The 10,547-nt window shown below is 45.8% G+C and overlaps 1 protein-coding gene across 1 annotated transcript in view; it reads left to right on the top strand.

Annotated features, from left to right (window-relative positions):
* The first annotated feature begins 613 nt into the window (after nt 1-613).
* Nucleotides 614-10,547, top strand: part of LOC309485373 (transmembrane protein 238-like) — a 48,840-nt gene continuing 38,906 nt past the window's right edge. Inside the window, exon 1 of the mRNA XM_082152213.1 lies at nt 614-619. The gene's annotated coding sequence lies outside the window, so the exon portion shown is untranslated. The remainder of the gene's footprint in view (nt 620-10,547) is intronic.

Below are 10,547 nucleotides of genomic sequence, written 5' to 3'. Positions count from 1 at the left end.
TGCTTCACTGTTAACACTTAAAACATCTTTTTCAGTGTAGTTTTCTGTGAGCATATCTGTGTTCAGGCCAGTGTAAATATATCAGCTGTGCATATGTTGCACTGACTTGTTTGGTGAAAAATAAATGTTTTAACAGCGTGTGTGTGTGTGTGTGTGTGTGTGTGTGTGTGTGTGTCTGCAAATATTACTGTGCATGTGCACAATCTGAAGAATTTTCTACAATTTGAACTATTTTAGTATTATGGCAAAGCACACTGAAGATGAGAGCGCTCTTCATTACGCCCAACAGTGTGTAGTTGGTCAGACACAAATCTGCTAATATGAATGAAGTGTGTCATTTCATGCAAAAGTTTGATTTTGATAATGCTATATGTAGTTTTGGTTGCAGGATATATGAGGTATTTTGCAGTTTGGGTGTGTGGTTGTGTGAACTGTGTGAAGTATTTTGAGAAAACCAGCCTAGTTTGCAAAACTAGAGAGAGAAAGAGAGTGTGTGTGTGTGTGTGTGTGTGAGAGAGAGAGAGAGAGAGAGAGAGAGAGAGTGTGTGTGTGTGTGTGAGAGAGAGAGAGAGAGAGTGTGTGTGTGAGAGAGAGCGAGAGAGAGAGAGAGAGAGAGAGTGTGTGTGTGAGAGAGCGACCTCGAGACAGACCTGTGTGTGTGTGTGTGTGTGTGTGTGGAAAGGGTGAAAAAAGAAAGATAAGAAAAATAAACAATATGGAAACTTTCTGAAGCAACTTATAAAACCATATATTTAGTCTTTATAACATGAACTTAAAATAGTAATTTCCTCCCATTCTTAAATCTGAGCAGAATCTGTCAAATAAAGCCGTGACTGATGTTCCTCTCTGTGGAGAAGCAGCGAGCGTTTCTTTAACAGTGTGTGAATCACCGAGTGTGTGACGATGATAGATTAGGCTGTTCTTCGAGAAATAAACATGAATCATGACCAACAGTGTCTAAATAAACCATAATAAATTAATCTGAGCATGAGAAGCATTTGAAGAAAGCAGTTGCCGGTTATACAGCCTTATGAATGCTGACATAAGCAATGCCATATCTCATTATAGCCGTCAGGAGCGAGCCGTCTTCCTCACAGTCTCATCCCCATCCGAGCCGCGGGACTCCTGACCCTATCCCAGGAGCGAGCCGTCTTCCTCTTCCACAGTCTCATCCCCATCCGAGCCACTGGACTCCTGACCCTATCCCAGGAGCGAGCCGTCTTCCTCACAGTCTCATCCCCATCCGAGCCGCTGGACTCCTGACCCTATCCCAGGAACGAGCCGTCTTCCTCTTCCACAGTCTCATCCCATCCGAGCCGCAGGACTCCTGACCCTATCCCAGGAACGAGCCGTCTTCCTCTTCCACAGTCTCATCCCATCCGAGCCGCAGGACTCCTGACCCTATCCCAGGAACGAGCCGTCTTCCTCTTCCACAGTCTCATCCCATCCGAGCCGCAGGACTCCTGACCCTATCCCAGGAGCGAGCCGTCTTCCTCTTCCACAGTCTCATCCCCATCCGAGCCGCTGGACTCCTGACCCTATCCCAGGAGCGAGCCGTCTTCCTCTTCCACAGTCTCATCCCATCCGAGCCGCCGGACTCCTGACCCTATCCCAGCAGCGAGCCGTCTTCCTCTTCCACAGTCTCATCCCATCCGAGCCGCTGGACTCCTGACCCTATCCCAGGAGCGAGCCGTCTTCCTCTTCCACAGTCTCATCCCATCCGAGCCGCTGGACTCCTGACCCTATCCCAGGAGCGAGCCGTCTTCCTCTTCCACAGTCTCATCCCCATCCGAGCCACTGGACTCCTGACCCTATCCCAGGAGCGAGCCGTCTTCCTCACAGTCTCATCCCATCCGAGCCGCCGGACTCCTGACCCTGTCCCAGGAGCGAGCCGTCTTCCTCACAGTCTCATCACCATCCGAGCCGCGGGACTCCTGACCCTATCCCAGGAGCGAGCCGTCTTCCTCTTCCACAGTCTCATCCCATCCGAGCCGCCGGACTCCTGACCCTATCTCAGGAGCGAGCTGTCTTCCTCTTCCACAGTCTCATCCCATCCGAGCCGCCGGACTCTTGACACTATCCCAGGAGCGAGCCGTCTTCCTCTTCCACAGTCTCATCCCATCTGAGCCGCTGGACTCCTGACCCTATCCCAGGAGAGACACCGTAATTACATTTCCAGAGGTCAGACAGTAACTAACCCAGAGGTCAGACAGAGGTCAGACAGAGCCTCTCTTTGCATTTCCAGACTGTTAACATTTATTTTCATGATTTGTTATCACAACTTGTCAAATCAACTTAGATAATGAAGGTGGTTCAGATAACATTATATTTTGAGTTTCTATTAAAGGTTGGGTAGGTAGGAATTGTCTAAAAAACTTATTTTCCAAATTTGTTTAAACTTTATTTATATATCAATACATAATTAAAATGTAAGTACTCTGAAAAAGAAAGTATAAAAATCGAGTGTCTGTAGACCTCTCACGACTGTTTTAAAGACAGCTCATTATTTCCATTCACTCCACCCCCTCCCTTCTGGGCTCCTTCCAAAGCCACGCCCCCAAAACACATGAACGCGCGACTCCGACCGCTGAGCTGGAAGACGCATTATTTACCTGAGACGAGCGGAGAGGAGCGCAGTGCATGCAGTGACATCATGTCAGAATCACATGTAATAAAAAAATCTAACTTTATCATTATGAATATAAACAAATAAAATGTATTTTAGTACTCACTATCAAGCTAGCATTGGTAAAGTTTAAAGCTGCAGTAGGGAGCTTAGAAAACGTTGACTTAGCCTGAAAACATGCTAGTAAACATGCAGGGACACTGATGACGGTGGATAAACAGTTATCGCACATTCACTGGTAGGGACGAAACATCAACAATATGCTTTACATTGACTATGGCCTGCCCATACTTTGACTACAAACTTGGTCCTCAAATCATTACGTATTTTGCAATACATGCCTTTGGTGTGAGAGACCCGGGTTCGAATCCACTGTGAGACACCAATGTGTCCCTGAGCAAGACACTTAACCCCTAGTTGCTCCAGAGGCGTGCGACCTCTGACATATATAGCAATTGTAAGTCGCTCTGGATAAAAGCGTCAGCTAAATGAATAAATGTAAATGTAAATGTAAATGTAATGTAACTTCATAACGTTGCATTCTTTCTATAAGTTATAAATAGCTAGCAAGATAATAATGGTAAAGTTACAGTATCTAAGTAATTATTCTAGCGATGTGTAATGCTAAATAAGGTTTGCTAGTACATTATTTCAGCAACATGACAAGCCAGTGAATTAGCAGGTTTCTATTGTTGCTTTGCACAGTGCGTGACATTTTATCTGTATGTTATGCGGCTAGAGCTTTGACACTGAGTAAATGGGCTCCGACGGGCTTGTTTATCGTCATCTGTCTTTTTCCGTTTACCTGTCTTTGTTGTATGAGCTGGTGCCACTCGAGAAATTGGCAGTTTTGGTTGTTTGTCCGCCATTAGCACAGCTGCGGCACACCGGCTATCTTGATTTTGAACGACTGTGCGAGAGAGGGGGGTGATCAGCGCGTACACAAGCATGATTGACACTGCTAAGACACTCCTCCTGGCTCTGATTGGTTGTTTCTTACCGGGAGCGGTGTATTTCTGCAAATGGCAATAGGACCACTGGGAGGAGCCTGGGGAGCTTGATTTTTTCACAGATTATCTGTCTCATATTCTACTGTCAGGACATAATGACAGTTTTAACAAATATGTAAAAAATAAATTTTTACAGAAGTTACCAACTGTAGCTTTAATTAAACCAATTCCCTTCATTTTATTTACTTAAATATTTTATTTCAATGAACTCAACATTTTAAGGCAAGCAGGTAACTTACTTTTTTAGGTTAAAACAACATTTATTTACCGTGAGAGTCTTGATCTGATAGTTAGACGACAGTGAGAGTCTTGATCTGATAGTTAGACGAGGGTTTGAATGCTGAATCACTCGAGACTGTAAAGCTTGAGGTGTGAGCGAGTGCAGAGATGATTCCGGCTCGTCGTGTTTCAGGTGTTTGTGTGGTTATCCACAGATTTAGTGGTTTAGTTTCCCTGTAATGACGTCAGTGCGGCTCTGAACGCCTGAGGAGACTGAGGATCGCTGAGGATCGTTCTCATCTCGACCTTGTGCAACTCATGGATGATTCCTCAGTCGTGAATCTGGTCGGCTGCCAAACTCTCGACTCCTGAAAGTCAAGTCAATAATCAGGATAAAGCAGAGCTTATTTCCATAGCAATGAAGATTATTAATTAAAGCAGTGTTTCTAATTCTTCTAAAGAGAAACTGTGGTCTTCAAACACATCCATCTGCCGAAAACCCCATCAGTGGACGTTAGTAGTTTAGGGTTCAGTGATTGTTGATGGTGTGAATACAGAACTATAGGCCTCTTCACAGTGACTGTGTGTAGTGGAGAATAACTTATGCCTTACAGTGTATAAATATATGAAGTCCTAATTAAGCCACAGCAGGAGATATTACTAACATGTATAAGTTACTGTTTTACATTCAATCAAAGTCAAGTTGCAGTCAAATTCAACTGCAATTTTGCTTGGTTAAAAAACAAAAAACAATTACCCATTACCTTATCTTTAGTTGCTTATGTACATAATTCACATTGTGTTTCGTCCTTGGAATTATTGGCAGGATCCCAGAGCAGGAAACCATCCAAATTCAAGACGTTTAGAACGTCACTTTTGAGTGTCACTTTTTCTGTTCATATAGATGGAGTGCATATTTACATAAAATATGCATGTTATGTTTACGTAAGCAGTGTACAGGGAAAGAACAGCAGTCCTAACACACTTACCCAGCCGGAAGCAAACGTGTTCAAAACATGAGAAGATGGAGGAACAACGTCAATATGAACGAAATTATGTTAAATGTAAACCTCTCAGAAAGAGGTAACCGCTCACTTCCGCATGTCTTGAGGAGATATATCCGTAGGCGACACACACTTCCATCCGCCTGTTCCTCACATGGCCACGGATGCGACGCAGGGAAATGAGGAACAGACGAACACCGATTGCAGGGATTGAGTCATTCATGGAGGCCGAGCACACAGAAATCTGCCGACAGATATCAGGACTCGAAGGAGAAGCGGAGAATCCCAGACGACTCCAGGCCTCGGGATCCTGCCGGAGCTCCAGCTGCTTTACCATAGAAAAGGAGGATTAAGTCACAAATCCAAAAACATAGAGTACTGGCTTAAAAGTGTCCTTGTACTTCATTTTATTCTTGAAAGTATGAGATTGCCTTCCCAGCGCCTCAGATTTGTCTTTGGCCTCAGGTTCAAGTTGAAGAAGCTTCACACACTCTTTCTGCAGTGCGAGTGAGAGCTCATCTCTGTCCCCAAGCCGTACCAGTGGAAATCCTCCATAAGGATTCTGCAAGATAATTTAATCCTTTAAACAATTTGTCAGGATCTTTCATACAAAGATTGTCTTTAAACCTTTAACAAACCATTTCTTCCTGACAGAGCAATGACTCAGAATCATGGCTGACTTCCGCTAGACCTTCATCTGTGGGTCAGGACGGGTTTATCAGCTCTGAGAACTGCTCAACGCTCACTGATCTTCACTGTCTTCACAGATAAAACACAAAAACTGCTCGATTATTCTTTTCCCACTGATGTGTTCATCCATCCCTTGCCCCTGAAAAATGTTCTCACTTAAACATGATTTACTTTCACGTCCTTGATGTGATCACAGAACGACCTTCGGGAATGTGATGAACTCTTTCCTCGTGTCCCGGGTCACTTCAGATATAATCATTCTGGGAGAACTTCATTCAGTTCAGGTCTAGCAACATATGTGACCTGGAAAACCATGGTCATCCTGAAACATGACAGAAAAAGAGGATTTACATCTTCAGATCTGATCTGTAATTCAAACAGGTTCATCTCTGAGCGCTGGTCTGCTCTTTCTACATGGATATATCCAGAGTTTTGTCCACTGTCGTCACCTTTAATCATATAGCACTTTATACGTTACAGTTCATTTAATTTAAATAATTAGTTTACACAAAAATTTGAATTCATCTGAGTCTCTGTTGCAGGACAGGTGTGAGGGAGATAACTTTACTACTCTTATACTAATATTGATTTACATTAGTTGGAAAGCCTGTTTGCCATCATGTTGGATGATAACATGTTTTCAATCGCCAGTGAGCTTTCTTAAGTTTGAGTTCGAAGTGATACAATATAATTTACTCTACAGGACCTTTTTAGTGTGAGTAACAGGCTAGTGGGTAAAAACCATTGTAGTGTGGACTGTGAAAACGATGACGTAAGTTTAGTCATGTGACTCATATGTTCTCTTTCACACAGCTGCTGAAATATGTTCCTTTACACACTCTTCATATCACAGTCCTGCAAACATGACAGAAAACACACTCGCATCTGCTGTCCTGCGGTGGAACATGAGAACAGTTTCGTTTTAGACCGAACATATAATAGTGAGTGAGAGCGACCTGGACGATCACTGAATGAGGAGATATTTGCTGAATAAAATGATCCTGCCAGAAGAATCAAGCGATAACTTGATCATTTATTTCCCCGTCTGTATCATCTCAGTGCGCTTCTGTGAGGGTTTAAGCACTGTACGGGGAACTCAGCGTTTGCTGCTGTTTCAGTGTGGATGAGGAACTTCTGGAGAGCGTTTGGAAACGCTAGTGTGGATGGAGAACGCCTGGAAACGCTAGTGTGGACGGAGAATGCCTGGAAACGCTAGTGTGGATGGAGAGCGTTTGGAAACGCTAGTGTGGACGGAGAATGCCTGGAAACGCTAGTGTGGACGGAGAGCGTTTGGAAACGCTAGTGTGGACGGAGAACGCCTGGAAATGCTAGTGTGGACGGAGAGCGTTTGGAAATGCTAGTGTGGACGGAGAACGCCTGGAAATGCTAGTGTGGACGGAGAATGCCTGGAAACGCTAGTGTGGACGGAGAGCGTTTGGAAACGCTAGTGTGGACGGAGAACGCCTGGAAATGCTAGTGTGGATGGAGAGCGTTTGGAAAGGCTAGTGTGGACGGAGAACGCCTGGAAATGCTAGTGTGGACGGAGAGCGTTTGGAAACGCTAGTGTGGACGGAGAATGCCTGGAAACGCAAGTGTGGATGGAGAGCGTTTGGAAACGCTAGTGTGGACGAAGAGCGCCTGGAAACGCTAGTGTGGACGGAGAGCGTTTGGAAACGCTAGTGTGGACGGAGAATGCCTGGAAACGCTAGTGAGGACGGAGAGCGTTTGGAAACGCTAGTGTGGACGGAGAACACCTGGAAATGCTAGTGTGGACGGAGAGCGTTTGGAAACGCTAGTGTGGACGGAGAATGCCTGGAAACGCTAGTGTGGAAGGAGAGCGTTTGGAAACGCTAGTGTGGACGAAGAGCGCCTGTAAACGCTAGTGTGGACGGAGAGCGTTTGGAAACGCTAGTGTGGACGGAGAGCGTTTGGAAACGCTAGTGTGGACGGAGAGCGCCTGGAAACGGTAGTGTGGACGGAGAGCGTTTGTTAACGCTAGTGTGGACGGAGAATTCCTGGAAACGCTAGTGTGGACGGAGAGCGTTTGGAAACGCTAGTGTGGACGGAGAGCGCCTGGAAACGCTAGTGTGGACGGAGAGTGTTTGGAAACGCTAGTGTGGACGGAGAGCGCCTGGAAACGCTAGTGTGGACGGAGAGCGTTTGGAAATGCTAGTGTGGACGGAGAATGCCTGGAAACACTAGTGTGGATGGAGAGCATCTGGAAATGCTAGTGTGGAGGAAACGCTAGTGTGGACGGAGAGCGTTTGGAAACGCTAGTGTGGACGGAGAACACCTGGAAACGCTAGTGTGGACGGAGAGCGTTTGGAAACGCTAGTGTGGATGGAGAGCGTTTGGAAACGCTAGTGTGGAAGGAGAACGCCTGGAAACGCTAGTGTGGACGGAGAACGCCTGGAAACACTAGTGTGGATGGAGAGCGTTTGGAAACGCTAGTGTGGACGGAGAATGCCTGGAAACACTAGTGTGGATGGAGAGCGTCTGGAAATGCTAGTGTGGAGGAAACGCTAGTGTGGACGGAGAGCGTTTGGAAACGCTAGTGTGGACGGAGAACACCTGGAAACGCTAGTGTGGACGGAGAGCGTTTGGAAACGCTAGTGTGGATGGAGAGCGTTTGGAAACGCTAGTGTGGACGGAGAGCGTTTGGAAACGCTAGTGTGGACGGAGAGCGTTTGGAAACGCTAGTGTGGATGGAGAGCGTTTGGAAACGCTAGTGTGGATGGAGAGCGTTTGGAAACGCTAGTGTGGAAGGAGAACGCCTGGAAACGCTAGTGTGGACGGAGAACGCCTGGAAACACTAGTGTGGATGGAGAGCGTCTGGAAATGCTAGTGTGGAGGAAACGCTAGTGTGGACGGAGAGCGTTTGGAAACGCTAGTGTGGACGGAGAACACCTGGAAACGCTAGTGTGGACGGAGAGCGTTTGGAAACGCTAGTGTGGATGGAGAGCGTTTGGAAACGCTAGTGTGGACGGAGAATGCCTGGAAACACTAGTGTGGATGGAGAGCGTCTGGAAATGCTAGTGTGGAGGAAACGCTAGTGTGGACGGAGAGCGTTTGGAAACGCTAGTGTGGACGGAGAACACCTGGAAACGCTAGTGTGGACGGAGAACGCCTGGAAACGCTAGTGTGGACGGAGAGCGTTTGGAAACGAAAACGCTGGTTTCAGATCTATCCGGATTAATGGAGACGTAGCCATAGAAATTTGAAACTGAAATGAAGTAATCACTGACTGAAAATTGTAATTTACATTCTTGCACATTCCTGAGAGAAGCAGATTCATTCGATCAGGATGATTTGCTTGTGAATCAAACTGATTCGGTTCTCGAGTTCAACCTCAGCAGAATCTTCTGAAAATTATGAATTACTGACATTAGCTGTCGTTGTCCTTCAGAAGACTTGGAATACAGTCACACGGGCTCCTTTACCAAACCTGGATGTGCTTCTGTTTCCGCTTCATTTCTTCTTCATTTTGACGGCGTGGAAAAGTGAACCAGCACAGCATCCAAACGTTTCTCTGTCAAGTAACAGAGTAATTAAAGTCAAAGAGGATTGGAGCGACATGAAGGAGAGTAAATGAACTTTCGCTTTAACTCAATCGAGTTTGCAGCTCTGAACACACACTCACACACACACACACACACACACACACACACACACACACACACACACACACACACACACACACACACACACACACACACAGCCTGCCATCGCTCTCTGATGGAGATCACTAATGCTAATGCAACAAATAAATCTTTTTGCACAGCATCAGGCTCCGTGACAGTGTGTGAGGAGGCGTGTGTGTGTGTGTGTGTGTGTGTGTGTGTGTGTGTGTGTGTGTGTGTGAGTGTGAGTGTGTGCAGAGCTCATGTTTGTTAGTTTCGGCCGGTGATTTTCAGTCAGTGTGAGTCTCGTCTGAACGCCACACTAATCAAATCTGCAGGACATCTTCATCATTTCATTCCTGCACAACTGAGAGAATCCTCTTTTATTCCCAATCACTTCCGGCTTCCGGCTGATAAACGTTCAGTTCGATTAAAATCAGATCTTGGCGGAAACTTCTCGAGATAATTCAGTGCTTTTCTAGGAATTCATTCTTTCTGCTTTTAAAGTCAGAAATCATATTTACTGCCGAAGCTTCTGCACAAATGAATCTAAACATGTTTCTTTTGTATGTTTATACATCCAGGGCCCTATTTGAACGATCTGAAATGCAATTATCAAGCGCGAAACGCAAGTAACTTTGTGGGCGGATCTTGCAAATCTAAAATGTGTTGGTCTGAAGTGGCTTCATTACTCATAGGTGTGGTTTGGGCGTAACGTGAAATAAACCAATCAGAGCGACATCTCACATTCCCTTTAAGAGCAGACGCGCTTGTTCCATGGCGGTTTGCTATTATAACGGCGGATTTGCCAGGCGCACGCCAGGAGCGGTTCACAGCCGAGGAGACCGACGTTCTCGTCAGGGCCGTAAAACACAGAGAAGTGATATTGAGGATGGAGAAACACACACAAATTAGCTTCGGTTAAACAGGCGTATGATAATTTGGGTAAATGTGTAAGCTAGATTTATGCCTATTTTTTCACATCTTCATGGACACAACAATGATTTCCCTCGTGTGGAATATTTTTCCTTGTAATAATGTATGGTTTGCAAAAATGTGAACTGCTGCGTCTGTGTGTAGATGAGAGAAGCAAAGTGTGTGTGTGTGTTGTGCCCATGCTACATTGATTATGGCCAAGCCTGCGCCCTTAAAATAGCATCTGAATAACATGCGCAACGCGCCGCTGACTTTAGACGAGGTTTCTCCTGGTCAGTGGCGGAATTGTTTTCTGAAACTGCAAAATAGCACCAGGGAACGTTTGCGCTGGAACACGCCTCCTCTTTTCGCTGAACCGCCCCCGGGAGCGCAAGTTCATTCCCTAATTTACCGACATGCGTCTGTGGAGGGAAACGTCCGCTGTGCGTCGGGTGAGAAACAG

This window comes from Leuciscus leuciscus (genome assembly GCF_965113295.1).
Source record: "Leuciscus leuciscus genome assembly, chromosome: 21".
NCBI lineage: Eukaryota > Metazoa > Chordata > Actinopteri > Cypriniformes > Leuciscidae > Leuciscus > Leuciscus leuciscus.
This window is presented reverse-complemented; position numbering and strand designations above follow the sequence as displayed.